This window comes from Frieseomelitta varia, unplaced genomic scaffold (genome assembly GCF_011392965.1).
Source record: "Frieseomelitta varia isolate USP_RPSP 00005682 unplaced genomic scaffold, Fvar_1.2 scaffold_896, whole genome shotgun sequence".
Lineage (NCBI taxonomy): Eukaryota > Metazoa > Arthropoda > Insecta > Hymenoptera > Apidae > Frieseomelitta > Frieseomelitta varia.
The window spans coordinates 103,931-124,859 of NW_025110696.1; the positions used below are offsets into that span (position 1 = coordinate 103,931).

The 20,929-nt window shown below is 38.7% G+C and overlaps 2 non-coding genes across 2 annotated transcripts; one reads left to right on the top strand and one right to left on the bottom strand.

Moving 5' to 3' along the window:
* The first annotated feature begins 14,023 nt into the window (after positions 1 to 14,023).
* On the top strand, positions 14,024 to 14,095 carry Trnae-uuc. The gene has a single exon. It is a non-coding gene; the product is annotated as a tRNA-Glu (tRNA).
* A 730-nt stretch (positions 14,096 to 14,825) lies between these two features.
* On the bottom strand, positions 14,826 to 14,899 carry Trnai-aau. Its single transcript has one exon. It is a non-coding gene; the product is annotated as a tRNA-Ile (tRNA).
* Positions 14,900 to 20,929: the final 6,030 nt, after the last annotated feature.

The following is a 20,929-nucleotide window of genomic DNA, read 5'->3' on the forward strand; positions in this document are numbered from 1 at the left end:
TACCTTGGATGTTTTATAGATAGAATGCAGCTTTGAGATTCATCAGAATCGGCAATGCGACAATGAAATCGAATAATCAAACATCGCGGTTTGCGCGGCGACAATCACGGTACACGGGGGGAAAAACGTGGGAAAAACGAAGAAAAAAACGAAGGGACGCCCATATCCGCGGCAGTTCCTTCGCAATCAGGTTCGTCAAGATAAAAATAAACACCGGCAGACCGAGACTTCGCTCGGCTTGGCGAATTTCGCAGTCGACTACACGTGACAGGAAAACGCTTTCAGTCACGGCCGTTTTATTTCCTCTCTAATTGAGAAAAAGATCAGGAAAGTGGCGTCCGCCCCTCGCCCCATCGGCTCGTCGAAGCCACTGTAAATTCGTACCGTGAAGTGTTTCGATTTTATCACTGAATCCAGAATGTTTCTCTACGCTTGCTGAGAGACTATCAAAAGTTTATAAACTGTAGATTATCATTAGATTATCATGTAGATTTAGATCCTATCATTAGATATATTATCATATAGATCCTATCATTTTTCCATCCGCCAATTATTCTAAGCGTAATGGAGGCAAAACAAATGACAAGTTTGTTCTTCTAAATAATTTCTATCCAGTGATCTATCCTACCGACGAGTTCAAAAAGAAAAAGTAAGCGACGAAAATTAATTGTATGCGGTTCGGTCACTCGTTATGGTCCGCGAACCCAGTTGCCAGCGCAAGTTAAGCCTTTCCTCTCGAAAAAATTCATTTTTTCGTATATTTGTTATATTATTTGTATCGTATATTTCGTATATTATTTAAGTATATTTAAGTAAAAACAAAATATGCAAAATAATAAATTTAGTACTTCTTAATAATTTCTATCCAGTGATCTATCCTACCGACGAGTTGAAAAAGAAAAAGTAAGCGACGAAAATTAATTGCATGCGGTTCGGTCACTCGTTATGGTCCGCGAACCCAGTTGCCAGCGCAAGTTAAGCCTTTCCTCTCGAAAAAATTCATTTTTTCGTATATTTGTTATATTATTTGTATCGTATATTTCGTATATTATTTAAGTATATTTAAGTAAAAACAAAATATGCAAAATAATAAATTTAGTACTTCTTAATAATTTCTATCCAGTGATCTATCCTACCGACGAGTTGAAAAAGAAAAAGTAAGCGACGAAAATTAATTGCATGCGGTTCGGTCGCTCGTTATGGTCCGCGAACCAGTTGCCACCGCGAGGGATGAAAAATATTATAATTGTCATTTAAATAAACTGTCTTCTGTGACTCTCGCTTGAATAAAGCGGCGGATTAAGCCGATCGATATGACGACGGAGCTTCATCACGTGCAAGCGCGTCTGATCCATAACCCTCTTCGGTAAGCCGTGAACCGAGCTGAAGACACGCAGGGAGACGATCGCAAAGCCGAGGCACAGTTGGCGATGCACGTTGGGATCGGTACGGCGGGAAAGGCTCAGGCGACAGTGGCAATGACGCACGATCGCTCGTAAAACATAGCGGGAAACCGCATTGAGGGCGTACGTATACGTACGTGAACGTACCAGCGAGGTTTATACTCTGGAAGATCGGCAGCATTGGAGGAGAGTTGAAGAGGAGAAGGGCTAGAGACGTTCCGGCGAAAAGCTTCGGCCGATCAATCGGTTTACTACGCATTTCTCTCGTCAGTCACGGGATATATCGTCGATAAATTCCGAGTGCTTTCCGAGATACCCGCGAACGCCTTCGATAACGGATCGCGTATATCTCGCTACTTTTCCCGTTCTACAGCGTTCATGCGTCGAGGTTGTGAGCGTGACGGTGGATTTTCGCGGACAGTTGTTGATGAAGTTGCGCGCGGTTGGACGATCGGACAATTGGGAGCCGTAGGGTCGTAGGTTCTTAAATCCGGGCCAGGATTTAAGGAACAGAGGTGGTTTTAAGGGAGAGTGGATTCGGGGGTTTTTTTACGAGTCTCGAGGCGTTTTGCGAGTGGAATTCCAGAGGTCCTCGAGAGAATGAAGAAACGTGAGAATCGCGGATAAGTAATACGAAAGTTTCGGTACAGTGAGAACAGTTTATCGTGGTTTACTGCGGCCTCGTTTCGCGATTTCGTTCGTTTTAATAAAACTGACAATTGCCACCGTGCTCGGAGGCATTGGAAATTACTAGATTGGAATTTTTCAGTTGTCGTCTTCGCTCCTATGTTTTTGAATCTATTTTAAAAGGCAAACTAAGAATCTGGTATTACTATGGCACACGAGACGCTGTATCATTTTATATATTATGTACAGGGTGGAAAGAAAAGTTTGCCCATGGCTGTCATAGATAAATTTTACACTTTCGATTTGATGCAAACCTGTCCTTGAATATCAAAGTCAAAAAAAAATTTTTTTCTTTTTGCACTGCATTCTACTCATCACGAAGGTAAAACTTTTCCAAGAAACGTAATAGTTCTTTTGGCAAAAAAGTTTTTCAATTATTTAACACTGCGGACGTGTGTTCTAACACACTATGGATGTAACATTTATATATCGAATAATATTAACAATTAGTTTTGATTGACACAAATGATAAATACTACAACTATGATAAATCAAATGTTAGTGAAACCTAATTCAAAATCGCTGTTGGAACTATTACTGAATTACAATGATTTACACGTAGAATATTTTCTGTTAATGGACATTATCATTTATCTATTTATATCGATATTTTTGGGCAACCAAAGTGTTAATCATTCCTTTAGTAATTTGAATCAGTCGAATTTCACTTAAAAATCACCAAGTTTTAAGTTTTAATACTTTATACCATTGAACTGAGATTCGCGCATCGTTCTCATTTCGTAGTAAAAATGGCAGCCGAAATGATACGTTCGTCGCGTTCTAGATTTCTTTTTCTTTCTCCTCGCGAGGCATGCTTTTACGATATTTCCGGCAATTGGACGGCGAACGTCGTTTCCAGTTCTACGAAATTCACCGCGGTGATTTTGCGATCGATCTTCGAAGACCCCGGCCGCACTAACGTTTCGCTCGTTCGCGTGATTCCGCCCAATGAAACTCGCATTTTCTAGGTTTCCTTTTCGCGCCCGGGATTTAAAGTTTCGTTAAGCGCGTGACCTCGCTAAAATTGTTCCGTCTAATTTTACGCACGCCACGGTGCCTTCGTTAAACCGTGGAGACGTATGCACGTGGATCGTTTTCGTATGCATGCACTAGAATGCCCGCTGGTCTCGAACAAAGGCACTAATTGAACCAGATCATCGCCAGGGGCTGACGGCTGATCGGTCAGAATTTTCTATCGCAATAGTGCGTAATAGTGATTCGACAACGTCAAATTGGGAACACTGGGAAATTAAACTGAAATGAAATGAAAACTGATTCAGTCAAACCTAACTGGTTGTTAAGTTGATATATAAATGAATGCATCAAATAAAGAATAAAATCTTCGAGTAGTTATTAGTTTATTAAAATATAATAAAATACATAATATAAATAAATATTATAACATTATATATTAATAATGTCAACATTACTATTATTATAATATTAAATATATATAATATTATATTATAAATAATATAAATAGAAAAAATAAACATAAAAAGATAACATCTTTAATCTATCGTCTTTCTATTATTAAGTCAGATATTTGATACATCTTGAAGTATTCACGATTGAAGTTTAGTCGCAGGATTACAACGTTTAATGCAACAAAAGAAAAAAAAAAAAAAAAATACAAACAACAAAAGAATAAATTGACAAGAATAAACTCGATGAAATTGAACACTCGTTTATCAAATGATCAACAACTTCTAAATATTTCGTGTAACTGCATTCATCGACTTTCAGCGACTGGATAAAATTTCGTTTCACGCCATATCTCGGCCATCTCGAAGTTGTGGAAAGGATAAAGGTGTAACCAGGTCGCTCGGTTTCTGTTCGATGACGAGATCAATTCTATTTCGCGCGTTAACGAAAACGTCGTTTCTCGCATCAATTCCGCTTAAAGTTCTCCCGGAAAGGTGATAAAATCAGTCGGATTTCCCGAGCTTTGTGCTCGGCCTCTCGCGCCATCGCCTGCCACCACTCTTTTCCTCTCTTTTCTTCGATTTCGCACGGCACCCCCTCGGGGGGTGCGCTCGACGCCGCAATAATTTGCAATTTTTGTACCACCAGCGCCACCTCCAACCACCATTGGTATCGAGTTTCGTGGTATCAACGTTCGCCGCTGGTTTTCCCAAACTTAAACTACGCTTTTTCCTCCCGTGGCCAACTGGCTTAACCTTATTTTGCAACCGTTCGAAACAATTTGAAACACGCTTCGCGCCGGCCCAAACTTCTCTCAATTTAGTTTACTTTCAGAGGCTAAGTCCTAACCTAACCTAACCTCTCAGAAGTCTTTTAGGCAGCGTAAGAATTTTCTTTTTAAAGTTTCTCAACTCTATTTTTCTGAAGATTCAATAGAGTTCTTAGAATTTAATAATAAGGGGAAACATCGTCCTTTTGTTTCGCGCGTTAGAACTATTATTACGAATATTTTTCTTTTTCTACATGTACCCTCTTTTCTACATCGAAAATATATGCATGGAAAAATCTGTTTACAGCTTGCAATCGTCAACGGAGAGGAAACCACGTCGTAAAAGCTAAAGCGGGAGAGAAAATTCCTCCGTATGTTCGAGCGCTAGCTGGATATTCAGTATTGACCCTTTTTTTAAAACAGAACGGAGAAAATAAATTCTGCTATAACGAAGTTTGTTCAATTACTACTTTCAAGAAGTATTTTTAAGAGTACACGCAATAATCAAGAATATAAATACTGTTTGCAATACGCGACAGGAATTTTTGCGATGGTTTTTATTCGCGAAGGTATAAAAATGCGAACACGAATATTCATCGTAAAATTCACAATCCCTAACACAGAGACACGGAAGACGCGAGAAGCAAAGAGAGAGAAAAGAGAAAGAATAGCTCGACGCGCGCGAGGCAATCTAAAAATTTCACCGCTCACGGATTGCGTCAATTATACAAAACCGGTGGTGGAAATGAAATTAAGGAGCTGACTCGAAGGAAGATTTAATTCAATCCAACAGAGAGAGAGAGAGAGAGAGAGAGAGAGGCTTTATCTCGATGAGAGATAACGTTGCCCGTGTTTCGAAGATAAGTCTGGTCCCCGGCTTTATCTCTTCCTTTCGACTGCGAACTGTTACCATTCTATTACATTTTTTCCCATCGGCAAGGACTCTGTGTAGATCCAGATAAAGTCCTCTCTCTCTCTCTCTTTCTCTCTTACTCCCCATCTTGCCATCTCTATTTCTTTCTGTTCTTGATTTCGTCGCGATTACGCCCGCAACGAAACGAAGGATCGTTTCCTCAATTTCGTCCGAGAGACATTCTTCTCTCTCTCTCTCCTCCTCCTAACTGAGGGAAGCCAGATTTAATCAACGTTCTCACCCCTCTCGCTCATATAAATTTCCTAATGGACAGCAAAGTTACCATGACAAATTCTCTGGATCCTTTCTTTCGACTGAACAATAAACGTCTCGAGGTGATCACGAATTGAAAAGAGCAATAATAATTACAGCGAGGAACGTAACTGTGCCAATGACGGTGGAAAATTGTCGATAATATCAACTGACCATAATTTTTTAAACAGAAATCATAACAACAACGATTTCGTTATCTTTTATTACTTCAGTCTTCTTTTTAAATTCAATTTTAACTTTTATAATTCTCAATTCAAACTTTTATAATTAAATCGTTCGATTAAAATGAATCAATTGATTTTTGTAAATGAATGTAAATATAATAAATATATATGTAAGTAAAGTAATTTAATAAAACTTTACATTAAACAAACTTCTAAATTTTCTAATTACAAACAACTATAACTAAATCAATTAATTGGGCTTTATATTATAATATAAAAAAATTAATCTTTATTACTATACGTGTTGTATTATATTTAATTACAAATTAAAAGTAACAATAATTGAAATTAATTTAATTCTATTCTTTTTCATTTCACATTAAATTAATAATTTCTACCGTCAAAGTAGAAAGCTTCGCGCTTTAAAATGAGATCAAGCGCGTATCATCGTATAATTTTACTATAACTTTAATTTAAGTACTTTTACTATTAAGTAATTTTACTATAATTAAGTAATTTTACTATAACGTATAATATATTTATAATTAAATAATTTTTTTTGATATCTTTATAATTAAATTTTTTTTATCTTTATAATTAAGTAATTTTACTATAACGTATAATTTTACTATAATTTTTATTATAACTTTAATTTAACGTCAGTTTAAATTTTTCATTGCCATTCGAATGTTATTCTTGTACTCGTTTTGACAGGAAAACCATTTTCAATGGAAACTAATTTACACCGATTGGCTTCCAAGTTTCCCAGATATCGATACTCCTTCCTCGTCAACGATTCCTTCAACGTCGTCACAGGTACACGAGATTAGTTCCGTATGATATGAAATTCTGCGCACTTTATGAAACATTTCCCCCCCGTGGATGAGGAACGAGGCGGAGGGTGTAGGGTGGCACGATTTCACAACGAGCAAATTTACTTGCTGTTCTCGCGGCGCAGTTTCCCGTTCCCGCGATACGATAATTCCGCGCGGTGAAATGAATTTTGGAAAATGTTTGCGTTGCCCTCCGCGCAACGTCCGAACGTAACGCGACAAAATTGGCCGGGGCTGCGTTCGGGCCTCTGCGTGGGATTAAAATTTCTTTCGGGTTTTGTTATCTTGAAAATTTAAAAGCCGTGCGAGCCACCCGACGACCCGACGGACAAAAACGTTTCGAAATTCGCGTTCGGACGTTGCTCGCTTCAGCCATAATCGTATAATCCGTTCAAATTTTTCTCTCAGATAATGGATAATCTAACAAACATATAATATCACAGAAACAAATAACATCAACACAAACACAATCAAACAATAACAAATAACACAATCACAAATAATTCTTCAGTTGGAGTAAAATTTTTTTTATTTACTTTGGTAATTTTTTTTATTTATTCTACTAATTTCGACGTGAGCGTACATCTTGCGCAAAGCGATTTCACGGAGAAAAATACGAATACTGTCCGTTGTCAAGAAGTTAATGCACACCGAACTTTTCTCCAATTTTTAGAGAATAATACACGATAATTCTCTCCGTATCACAAATTTATCAATTAAAACTCTAACCAATTTTTCGAAAAAAAAAAAAAAAAAAGAATCGAACACATGCGCAAGTGAATGAGCTTTTACAAGATACAGAATCTACAGAATCGTCTTTCGATCTAGAAATTCTCCAAGGCGAGCGCGCAAATATTTTTCCGAGCCGCTGTATCATATCATCCAGCGAAACATCGTGGTTGTGTTTAAAGGGAAAGGGCAGGAGACATCGAGACGACGGGAAAATCCGCAGGAATGTTTATGAAGTATATAAAACCGGTGGATGTGGTTAGACTATGCATAACGCGACGCGCACAGGAGGCAGAGTTATGAGGTTACATTTTCATTTCGTCGACAAATTTGCCTCTCCCCCCAAATCGAGGCTGCCAGCGCAGCGCCGGAATGAATCCTTCAGCATGCTCCTAGAACCCTCTTCATTATCGTTGGAAGAAGGGAAAGGAATGTGATGCGTCGAAAAATTATTTTTCAACGGGGAATGCTTCGTGGTTTAATAGATTACTTTCGACAATATCACGTGATATAACAAGCTCCAATATAACAGGATCAAAGATATTTATTCGTGTCTGGATGTTCTGTTTGAAGAAGTTTGAAAAAGAGGCAAACACATTGTTGAATTCCGTGTAATTAACACGCTTATAATTTTGAAGAGGTTTATTCTTCGTTGCAATCGTGGTGTCCTGTAACAAATCTATTGTCGAACTTTTGAGGAAAAGAATAGAATGCTGTTTGCTTCTTCTAAGCACGTACTTATGTATGTTTTTCGTTATCATCACGTCTCCAAGTGGAAGAGGAAGGAACATAGATGACCAACCACTGAATCTTACCCTTATGACTAACTATTCACAGTCCACTTTTATGTTAACTCATTATCAGTGTTTGCACTGATTCAATATTGTCCGGGTTGGTCATCCAACAATATTAAATAGTTGAAGATTCGAGTTATCGAATGGACTGATCGAACGGACGAATCAGCCCAATTAATAATTAACGAACTCTGGGAATTCGATAAGGAATCGGATCGCCGCTATCGAATTTCGAGCAATTTCCGCTCCGTCGATAATGTTGATTGACCACTAATTACAGTCAGATAACTGAACACAGAAAATCAAGGCCTTGACGGTGGATAACAGCCATACAGAAATCTCGTATTCTTTCGTATTCATTCTTTGTTGAATCGCGACTTCTTGCCTCAAGTTATTAAAATCGTCGATCCCGATTGAAAGTTCTTTCTTTCGCGCAAACGAAATGAAATAATTCATCCATGCGAAATGTTACGCGGCACGATGCAATTACAATTGTAAACGTTCCGTACAAAGGAGAACGATACGTTCTCAAGGGGATTTCGTTAAAACCAACAACGATGGGAAAAGAAACGGAGGCTTCGTTAAGAGAGAAAGGTCAAAGATTTAGCGAGGATTCTCTGCTGCGAGAGAAGCAAACAGAGTCTCGACGATAATGACCATTTCGCGTGCTACTGATGGCGCGTGTGGTCGAAGCTTCGAGCGTTGCTGAGGAGCAAGAAAAACAGAGTAAATAATAGTGAATGAAAAATTTAAAAGTGCCGACGAAATTTTGAATCTCGTCTCTCGACTGGGCGAGTATTTCCGTTCTTCGCCAAATAAACAAGTTAATAAACAGTCCGATGTTTTCCGAGAAACTTCTATGTTTTTCAATATTTGAACGAGCAGCTTTTCATTTAATCAGATCGCGTGGTTTTCATGCTGGAGCGTATAAGTTAAAACTGTTACACCTATATTGTGTCGAGCGGAAATTGATGGAAATCTTACGCGACAAACTGTGTCTTTCTATCGTGTGAACGAGAGACCATAATTAATTAAATGATAGAACACTGGACACCTGATAAGTAACGATTTGCATGAATTAATTCATATTTATACAGTTCCATTTAGTTGGAAGAAAAACAGCGATGAAAATATATTCAGAATTTTTTTACATAGTAACAACATTATTCGAATCGAATCATCTTCGATGAAATTTTTCACTCCCACCTGACGCACAAAATTCGTCAACAAGGCTAGGTTTTAGAATTTAGAACAGACGACGAAAACCGACGAAATGAAGCAATAAAAAATTTCCACGAGAAACATTAAAGTATAATAAAATAGAGTAGAGAAGATCTTTAAAATACGATTAAAACAGCTATAAAATATCTGACAAAAATTGGTCATTTTGACCATTTTGATAGGTCCAGTGTTAAGAAGAGTCTCTAGACTGCCAGACTAGATAATTGGATCTCTTATTTACTCAATTAGGCAATAATTACAACTCAAAGAGATCGAAAGAGGAATCGAGAGGGACGTCGAATTCAAAGACGAGGAGGTCGGTTGCGCGGCGTTTTCAAGGTTCGGAGGCCGTTTAAAATTCTCTGGCCTGCAATCGCCCGGCCAATAAAAATCAAGAAATCAGCTCTGTAAACAGGAAGAAGCCCGACGGATTCCTCTCAATTCCATTACGGGGCCTTCCCAGCTCTTTGATGCACGGCAAATATGCCTGCTCCTTCTTTTCTCATCTCTTTTTCTCTCTCTCTCTCTCTCTCTCTGCATCTTCTTCATCCGCCACGAAGAAACGCATCTTTTAATGCGGAAGGGGCCCTCGAAAGTCTCGTTACCATGTGAGGTTCTCATCGCCCCAACGACAGAGAGACGATCTTTTTAACAAGCGTGTGCCTTTACAAGAGCGCGCGAGCATCCGCGAGGAGAGACTCGCCCTCCTCTTCGTTTCTCGCGCGCGCGAACCGAGTGTGTTTCGACACACGCTCGAAAAGGGGAGGCCCTCCCCGGATAAAGTAAGCACGACAAGGCCCGGGAAACTAGTTTCTTTCGTTTCGTTCCGAGGGCGACATTCCGCCGCGACACGCCACACGTACATATATATTCGACCGGCGTGGAATAATAAACTTTGTCGCCGGATCCAGCGCGTCACGCTCGACGACGACGCGCTGGCATCTCACCTGTTCGGCAGAGAGAACGTCTCTCTCCTTTCTACGCGCCGGTTTTTTGAAACTTTTCCTGCGAACCCTACTACAGGTACACATCAGTCAGCAACAGCAACAACAATAGAAACATCACTCATCCAATAACCACATTATAAATACAGGTTAAAGGACGGAACTAGTCCCAGGGACTGTAGCTACCTCAGGACGCGAACGAAGGAAAAAAGAAAAATCTCTCTCCTTTAATTACTCCCAGCTGCGCAGACATTTTTATCCGCGAGCTTTTTATTGCTTCGTTTCGCCGGATCGTCTCGTACGATCGGAGGATTCATATTTCGTCACGCTTAACGGCATAATGCAATTCGGTGTTTCTCGATTCTTGCACAAATGTGTTTCGAGGACCTGATTTATACGAGTTATTGTAATTTCGTCCACCAATACCGTTTGTTCGAGAAAAATCTTTCAGGAAATAAAGAAACGGAGTGGGAAAAAGTTCGAGACGCGGCGAGCAAGTGGAGAGAAGAAAGAAGCGGAACTGCTGCGAAGATACTTCATTGTTGAGGATATTCGTGAACAGCGAAATATTTAATCGACGGATTTTCACGGTGAATGAGAGAACATGGATCGATTAGGTGCATTTAAATGTGCTTGATGAAATTGTGGAATAAAAAAGATGCCTGGAGAATAAAAACCTGGGGATTTTTCGTAATTAGTTTCCAATTTTAAAAAATATTTAAAGTTTATAATTATAAACTTTAATAAATTAATAAATTAATAAATATTTAAAGTTTATAATACTTAAAGTTGAAAAAAGGCAGTGTCCAAGTGTTCAATTTCCTAAAATATTGTAAATTCTTCGTGCTTGCTAAATCTACCGGCAGAAACGACGAGATTAATGAACGCAGTGTGCGTGTGTTCGTTAATGAGAGCGAAGTATAACGAAGTTTGATCAATTTGACGAAGTTTCGATGTGTAGGAGGTGTTGGCGATCATGAAGTGGATCGTGGAAAATAGTTCGAGCGAATCGAAGTTTGTTTGGACGTCATTTTTTAATTAGCAAAGCTTTTTAGTAGATTGAGTAACGTGTAGTTGAGGTAAAAATTAGCAAGTTCTACAAACAAAACAAAAGTAAATAAATAAAAAATTCTGTTCTTAGTTTAATGAATTTGAAACTGATTTTTCAAACTACCTTTAGATTAAGATTGATAAAAGGGAAATTGGTGAAAGAATTTTTTACTGTTTTATTCACAAGAGAAAAGAAACTTTCAACTCGCGCTGATCGAGTTGATCGACAAAAAAAAAAACAAGTGAAATTTCAATTTCATATTTTATCTGCAATATAAAATCTTTCTTCTTCTTCTTTTTTTTTTTTAATAGCTGGAGGTGTAACTGTTGCACAATCAGCTCTATACACAGAGCTGCTGTCAAAGAAGAAAGCTTTTCACGCAGAAGCTCGTGTTCTTCGACGATCGAACGGAAGTGCTTTTTGCCACGGTAAGGTTACGTCCTCGTGGAAGCGGAGAAAGGCATATGGGAAAACGTAGGTGGAAGACAGGAGCGTGTAAAATTGACGTATGGGCACGATGATCGATAGAGGTCTTTGGAATAAACTGCATGGAAGCTTTGCGCGCACTGGAAGGGCGAACACGAACCAGGAAAATGCATTTCTAATAGAGATTCGCGAGTTCTCCTGTTCATGCGATTTCTCTGTTCGATTAAATAAAGAAGATAACGTAAAAGCGTAAAAAGCGTCGGTGAAATGTATTTCCTCTGAAAGTATTCTGAAAATGTACCTCCATCCAAAGTGTTAAATTTAATATTTAGCTCTCAAAGAGGATTAAATGTATAAAAAAGTTGCAAGCAGTGCATCGCTAGAAAAAAAAATCGTTTGTTTCAAAATATTAAAATTCGTTTACTTCGGAGCTTGCGACTTGTGCATTTTCTCTTTCTAGAAATATCAGCAGAGAATCGTGCAAGAAGGCACTGGAATACATTAGTTGCCACGCGAATTCATAACAAGAGTCCCCCATTTCGCAATAATATCGCCAACCTATTGGGAACACGTGGTTCAGCTCGAGTCGATGGAGAAATGATTGTTTTACGAGACACAGGGTGAAGCGTCGTGCACACCGGGCAGTTTCCATAAAATCGGCTATGAGAAAAACATTTTCTCGCGGGGCGTCCGCGATGAAACGACGCCAGCAAACCCACTCTCGGCCACGAGAACACACGAATATGCGTCTTTAATGACGTAATACTGGAGGATACATCGGCCAGGGCGATAAATTCGCCCGAGAATAGATCTGGCCATGGTTCACATGGGCCACTTTCGAATGATCTATGCAACGAACGAGACGGTGATTTAAGACAGAAGGTTATGGCAGATACAGGTTGAAGAACGTGACGTTATTGAAATGCAAACGAAATGTAGATGAAACGTTCCAACTTTCTTTTAATAATAAATAATGTAGGTAATATAAATATAAGTTATTAAATAAATATTAAATGTAATATAAATTATTAAATAAATATTAAATGTAATATAAATTGTTAAATAAATATTAAATGTAATATAAATTATTAAATAAATATTAAATGAATTATAAATTTATTGGTAATGTAAAGATTGGAGTGTTTCAAATACATATTTTATTTATTAAAAATGACAAGAAATATTCCTCTCTTGATATTTTAAATGTTTTGAATATTGCATATAAATTTCGTAGTAATGAATAGAAATATTAAAATAAAATTAAATATACATGTACGAAATATAGAAAAGTAATTATCTAAATAAGTTTGGAAAGATGTTTAAACGAGAGTTCCCGTTGTAACATTCAACAGTAAACGAAACAAAACCATCTCCTTAGATCTTCAATTACTTTGACAAAGGTACGAACTCTCATTCTCAGTCTGACGATTAATTAACAAATTGGTAAAATTTCACGTAAAAGTCAAAAGGTGGAGATTCTGCTGTTTATAAGATTAATTTCAAAAGATTGATAATAAAAGCAAAAAGGACTATCGATCGAGGGAGCAGCCGGGAGTCCTTTTGCACGAGGAGCATGCTTCGTTTTTCATTTTCCAGCGGACACGCGAGCAGCCTGCTCGATAGAGCTTCATTAAAACTAGTAGCCGGTTGACCGTGTAATTTGTCAACGGTGGATATCCGATAATTGTTCCGCCGTGTATCGTTCGTTGTTCCGACGTACGTCCGGCGTCCTTTCCGCTTGAACGATGAACCTTTCCTCGCGACGTCGATACAACGCGCCATCGATGTTTCCGATAGCAAAAAAAAAGAAAAAAGAAAAAAAAGGAAAAAAACGAGAGAGAAATGATTGTTAAAGATTGAACAGTTTGCAAAGNAGCAAAAAAAAAAAAAAAAAAAAGAAAAAAAAGGAAAAAAGAGAAGGAAAAAGAGAGAAAAAGACTACGAATGGAATACAAAAAATAAATAAATCAATTATTTGTTGCCAGAAACAATCGGCCAATGGCTGCCTGTCGCCAACCCGATAGGATGTAAACTGTTTTTAAATCCGACGACAGTAGCAACCGCGTTTAAATCGCCGTCCCGGATTTATGGCGTGCTACCAGCCGATATAAAAATGCCGCGTTTCATGAAATGTCTAGATGTGCAATGAAACTGCACAAATGTAAAAATGAATGAAATTACAATACAGGGAGATCTTTCTCTTACAATTAGTTGAACGGTTCTGACGGTTTTTTTTTAGACTACATATCTGAGGATTTGACAAATTTAAAGGGTTTTGCAATTTTTAGTAATAAAATTGTATTAAATTGTATTAAAAATTTAGTAAAAGAATGAAGTTTAGACAGTTTTCAACTCCTCTAGAGAGAAGCTTGAAATATATCTTCCATCAAATCCGGTATGGTCTAGTGGCTAGGATACCTGGCTTTCACCCAGGAGGCTCGGGTTCGATTCCCGGTACCGGAAAATTTCTTTTGATTCTTTTTTTTGTCAATTTTAACATTGAAATTTTTTGCAATTAGCGGCATTCATTAGTTTGCACGTATTTCTTAATGAAACGAAAATATTGTTAATAAAAAAAAAGGAAGAAAAATAAAGAAGCTCGAAGAATTTTTACCAAATTTCTTGAGAATTTTTACAATAAAAGTTCAAAATTAACATTGTTCAAATATTACTCTACATTCATTTTTAATTAAATTTATTTTTAATTAAAACCGCATTGAAACCGAGCTCTGGATAAACGAAATATTAGCGGAACTGGAGACACCTAAATTCGCAGAATAAATAAAGGGAACGTTAAGTCTGGCTAGGCGAAAAAACTTTTTCCTATTACGAGAACGACTTTCTCGAAACTTCCTCTCTTTCGAGGATCGGTGGAAAATACTTCTGTTTCGCGAAACAAGCCACGTCGAACGGGAAAAAGTTACTCAATTAGACACAGGGACGTCGTTGAGGAAGTTTTTCTTGTCCTTGACTAAAACAAATTCCTTACTCGCCTCGCGCTTCCTTGCGAACGAGTACACATTCACTGCCGAGTTTCCATACGATGTTATCACAGGAAAACTTTTCGATTCTATATTTTGCGCTCGTTTTAGGGATCGAAAAATAAATTAATAAAAATAATACTAACGCTCGAGAATGTAATTACGGCGATTAATTCTGTTTCCATGTGAAATGAAAATAAAAAAAAAATTTCTGGCCCATGGGGGGATCGAACCCGCGACCTTCGCGTTATTAGCACGACGCTCTAACCAACTGAGCTAATGGGCCAACATGCTTGCTACTGTCTCGTATTTAGTATTCTGCTGGTTATTCGAACTTCTAGTGTTTATTAATTATTAATTTAAAGTAAACAATGAATAATTAATTTAAAATAAAAATTTTATTTCGTTAATATGTAGAACATCGAATTTCAATAATATATCGAAATTTTAAATATTCTGTAAAGTACAGAATGTTACATCTCTCTCAAAAAAGAAGTGTAATTTTAATCTGAATTCAGACTAATAATAATAAACATATACGATTACTTCGATGTTTCACTCTTCTTTACTTCTTAATTTTTTCATGATTTTTCTGTGTTACCTAAACAAGGAAAGTGACGTCTGAAGTATAACGATATTTCAAAATATTTAGCGATTTCACCCTACTATTAGAAGACGTTCGAACGAGCATAAAAATGTTATACGAACTTCCTCTCAATCTTCAGACACCATAAAATTACCTCGGATCGTTCGAGCCTCTGAGGCGCAATAACGAGCAAACCTGCCCTGAAAATACGGGGCAACGGCGCGTAAAAAACTTTGAGAACAGTTCTAAATTTCCAAGTATCGCTATAAAGGCGGTAGAAACGTCCGAAACGATCCGAACGAGCGCAAGGAGGAGGAGGAGGACGAGGCAAGCTGCCACGTGGCGCGCGCCGGAAACGCGAGGAAATAGCATCGAAAGTGGCGGCGGGATCGCTTCGAGCGTGACATTGTACATCACGCCTGCGTCCGATAAGAAACTTTCGTAAAAAAAATGCCCTCGAATAATTGCGCTCCGTTTCCTTGCTATTGCCGCCACCGCCGTTTCCTTTTATTTCGTCGTTTTAACCAACTCGTACTCGTTGGGAACTCCCTTTTATCGCGCCTCGCCCCATGGGCCAACTGTCGTTTCTTTGCCACCGGTTCTTCCCTCTCCTTGAGAAATATCGTCGAGGAGAGTGAGACCACCGGAACTATTAAGCCATGAACTATTAAGCTGTTGCAGGTGCCTTGCACGACCTTACACGACGTCGACAAACTTTTCTTTCCGGCGAGACCGGGCTGGTGGCAATCCGTTGGCCGAGACAACCACCCACGACGTATACGTATGGGGTTTTAAAGGAAACGCGCGTCCTAGAACGCCCTGGAAGACCGTTTGACCAATAACTAACGGTGTTTTACAGTATAGAAAGAAGTTTCGCGTCGAATGGTTTCGCTGGCTATGAGCGATTCACTCTCTATGGGAATGGAAGGTGGTTTATGCGCGGAGAGGCAGGGTATTTGCGGCATCTCGGAAGTTTTCCTTTTTTTTTTTCATTGAAGAGGTTTATTTGCAGTTTGAGCTTGACGAGGCATTTAACGTTTGACTTCTACATCACCTATAACCTATACAATTTCTTGTGAAAAGACCCAAGGATTCCAAGAATTTTCGAATCCTGCGACTGATAATTTTTACACGTCTAGAACAATGAAAGTAGTCGATCGATACTTACTGAATGTAACGAAACTGTACGTCTGAGAGATCGACCAATTTGATAACATTAGAAAAATAACACACATTTGCAAAATCCTACGACAATCTATTGCAAAATCCAATCGATCTCATATATTGTAACTTACTTACGATGACAGGAGTTACCAAAAGTTATGTAAGAACCACAATTGCATCACTCTTACCTGAAAAAAAAAAAAACACAAATATATTAGTCGCTATAGCAACCAAAAAGCCCGTAGTACAATCACTGTACAATTTTCTAACGCGTTCCCACAGAAAAGTAAACTCCTAAACTCGTTTCGTTTCACTGCATCATCCCTGCCTGCTCTCCTCTCAAGGTTTCGTGGTCATTGTCACAGAGAGACTGAGAACGAAACAGTGGAACTCAGAAGAGGCAGACCGAGAATGGGATAATTAACGACCGTCCTTCTCTTTCTTTCACAGGCGGTTCCGATTCGCATATGGCCTGCTCGATCGAGGAACGGTCAAGAGAGGAGAGTCCACGGGAGCAACGTCGTGCAATCTCCGCGGTATACCTACTGCCTGTACCAGAGGGCCATGGAACAATCAACGGAGGAAGTTTCTACTTGGGTGGCAACACTTCACCTTTTCCCCCGCGACCACCACTCGGCGCTGTTCGACGCGTGTGCACGACCGGGAATTAGCGACGCGACCGTGAGACAAATTTTTCGTTCACCAGCAGGTAGCTTTCGCCGATCTTCCTCTCTCTTTTTTTCTTTTTTTTTTTTTTTTAAATAGAGAAACGCATCAAATAATAAAAGAATGTTTATAATAGTTGTACCGAAATGTGAAATTTCGTGGAATAAATATGATTGTAAATTTCTTTCCCTGGCCTCTTTAGTATTTACTTTATAGCAAAGAAGGATCATCCAATATGTAGGAGATGGATAGAAATGGGAAAAAGTTCTGTTTGTAGAAGTGTATCATTTGAAGTAGGACGTGCATATATGCGTGCACAAGATATAAAGATAAAATGCATTAGAAATAAATTTGTCGAGAGTACCGAGGAAATTTGTGTCAGAGAGCGTAGAGTAAAAGGAATTTATAATTTCATTCGCACACCCGACGAAAAATCATTCGAATCTCTAAAAATATATGTCGCTCTAAATCTCCAAAATCGCGAATTCATCTAAAATCATTTCAACTAAATACACCTGACGCAAATTCAACTCGCCAGGGATCAATATGTGCAGTGCGAAGGACAACCCTCCTCGAATCGATCCCGAAAAACAAACGTACAAAATACTCATTCCCTAATTCATTAAAAAAAAAAAAAAAAAAAAAAACGAACATTTAATTCCACGTACAACGAATCGTAAAATTTTATCCCTGTCGCATCAAGCGACTCAAAATATTCGCATCTCCAGCCTTGATGCGCCATTAATGTGTGCCTCTTCTCTCTCGACTCCACTCGTCGAAAAAACATACTCGACGAAACCTTAAATCCTACCAAGTAGCAATTCGCCGGAAGAAATCACGTGCACCTGTCAATCTCGATACAAACTGATGCTGCCCGGTAACCAAAAAGCGGTACCAAAAATCAACATGGTTCGCGCGACGATCGGTCAGACTCGTTAACAACTATCGCCAACCGTGGCTCGCCCGCTCGTTTTGCTCTATTTCCCTCGGATAATTGATCGGGAACGCGATCGTAAAACGTCGCAATTATTTCCTTAATAAGAAGGCAATAACACTTGTTCGCCGTAATAGGAGAAACGAGACGGCCGCGATAAAGGTAGTAAAAGGGAGAGCGGAAGAGACTGCAAGAAGTAAAGGCGGCGCGGAGGTCTTGTCCTTCGAACGGGCAAATTCCATCGTCGTGAACAAAGTCGCCACTGTCACTGACAATGAGCTAGACGTGCGTCACTCGACCGAACAATCTTCGTTCACTATCTCCTGCACGTTGTTTCTTTGTCACAAGATAGATATTAACTTCTTGAATGACGTGCCACGCACGTCGAGAATTTTTTGCCCCAAAATTGCAACATTTCCTCGGTTTTAAGTATATTTAAATATAACCCAGCAAAATCAATAATAAATTTGTTACTTCTTAGTAATTTCTATCTAGTGATATTATTCCAGCCCCGAGTTTAAAAAGAAAGCGACGAATTATTGTATATAACACGGTTCGGTCACTCGTTATGGTCCGCGAACCAGTTGCCAAAGCAAGGGGTTAAGGGAGATTTTGTTGGATATAACCCAGCAAAATAAATAATAAATTTGTTACTTCTTGGTAATTTCTATCTAGTGATATTATTCCAGCCCCGAGTTTAAAAAGAAAGCGACGAATTATTGTATATAACACGGTTCGGTCACTCGTTATGGTCCGCGAACCAGTTGCCAGAGCAAGAGGTTAAGAGAGATTTTGTTGGATTCCGCATAAAAGAATGACACTTGTAGATGTTATAGCTTTATTCTACGTTGCTGATCGTGGTCAAGAATCATGTTACAATATCTGCATGATGGAAAAATGTTGATACTCTCTCTTCCTAGCGCTCTTTCTTTTTATATTTATGTTTTTATGCAAATCGAAGGAAGGGAGAAAGAAGCGTAGGTGACCATCTACTAGAATTTGCCCTATTAATAGGTGTCACTTTAGCAGGTCACTTTTAGGATTAATGACTCAGTGTTAGCACTGAAACGATATTTGTTAAACCTCGTCGATTATCCAATAATTTTTACAAAATTTACAATTATTTACAGTTACTTGTTTGAAGTTATTTACAATTATTTCAGTGTTTTATTTCCACGAAATCCGCGTGATGGTTAATTGATCGCGAATGATCGATATCGAAGCGATGGAATTGAACAGGTTGGCGATGATGGAACAAAGAGAATAGACGATTTTTCAATATTTTTAATATTCTCGCCATTGGTGGAAAAGATAATTGAAAATTTGTAGTATTAATATTAGAAGAATTTAATGTCGATAATATTGAACATATTTCTGTTTGTTTTTTTCTTTTTAAATTTGGCGAGGATAATTACAATAAATGCTTAAAACTGGAGTGATTTGTGGAAGTATTGTTTTCTCGAACGCACTATAAATTCTTATCTGTAATGAGGAGTAATTCATACCGAAATACGAAAAATTATACGAAAAATAAATTAACGAGAGGTTCGAAATATAGTAGAAAGTTACGACGCGACAATTCGAGACGTTCTATCCTTTTTTTTTTTTCTTTTTTGTATTTATCAAAGTCCGGTTTTAAATACAGATTCTTATCATTAAATATGGTTCGCTCGTTTGTTAGTAAGCCAACTAGGTCACTATGATAACCTTTCAACAGAATGGCCTCCAACTATTAAGCGACCACGTTTCATGAAGCGGAACAACTCCAACTTTGTTCGCAATACCATTCCTGCAACTATTAAGCCAGTGGGAACGGTACGTCGAGCAGGGCCATACAGATTGTTTGTTAAATTGCATTCTTTGGTAACGGTAACGACAAGACTTCTAATTTTCACGGTTGGCATTTGGTTGGTCAAATTTCAACCGTCGAATTAAAACGTTTAAATAACGTTTCGTTGTTCCCGGGTTATGTGAATTGCTCAGTCTACATATGCGCGTGCCTGATAGAAAATTACAAAATTTCATTCCCGAGTGAAAATTCTCTCTGCTTGAAAAGAATTTTTAGACTTGACAATCTTTTCAGACTTTAGAAAGGTTCATACACTAGATCATAAGCAGCGTGCGTTTAAATAATGAAAATCCACATATTATCACACATATTATTATATAACCAATTATGGTTAAAGTATTGGATAACACTGTCACAAGATCTCACCAGAAGCAACTTGAACTTTCCTATCTCTGATGCTCGATTCTATCAGCCAGTTAGCCGACAATATCGCAAATTTCGTTCAACACAGCCAACAAGGCTCTCTCTTTCTCTCTCCTGGTAAGACGAGATTTATTGGACGAAATGATCGCCGGAGGCGGTGGAAATTAAGGCGGATTCACGAGGTGTCCCTCGGTCTCTTTGGCTCCTCTCGAAACCAAAGCGTATATAATGCACAGCCGATCGGCTTGGTTGCATGCAACGACGGTGTAATTCAAAAAAGGCCGCGCGCCACTAAATCTAGGGCCGATTAAGGCTTATTACAAGCAAACACGATCGAGAACTCGAAGTTGGTTTCAGTCGGGGTAGAAGAAAGGAGGGAGAGAGGAGGAGCTGGAGGATAAACGACGTCTCGTTGTGACTTTAAGGCTGCAGGAGGGGTCCTTATGGGTGCAATTACACCGGGCTAATTATGTTCTTCCTCTTGGCAGCGGTGGCTCTCTCTCCCGCTCTCTCTCTCTCTTTCTCTCTCTTGCTTGTATATCGATGCGAGGGCTTCGTCGATACACGGCGAATCGATCCGTGGCAACGAGACTCACGTTATTATCTGGCCAGGTATGTAAAGGCCTCTTTCTCTCGCGCAGACACATAGTCGCTATATTGTAACAGGAGTACACGTATAATTATAGTAATTTAGTGAATTACACGTGAACAGAGACTTTCCGCAACGACACGCGATTCCCATTGGAATTTTATG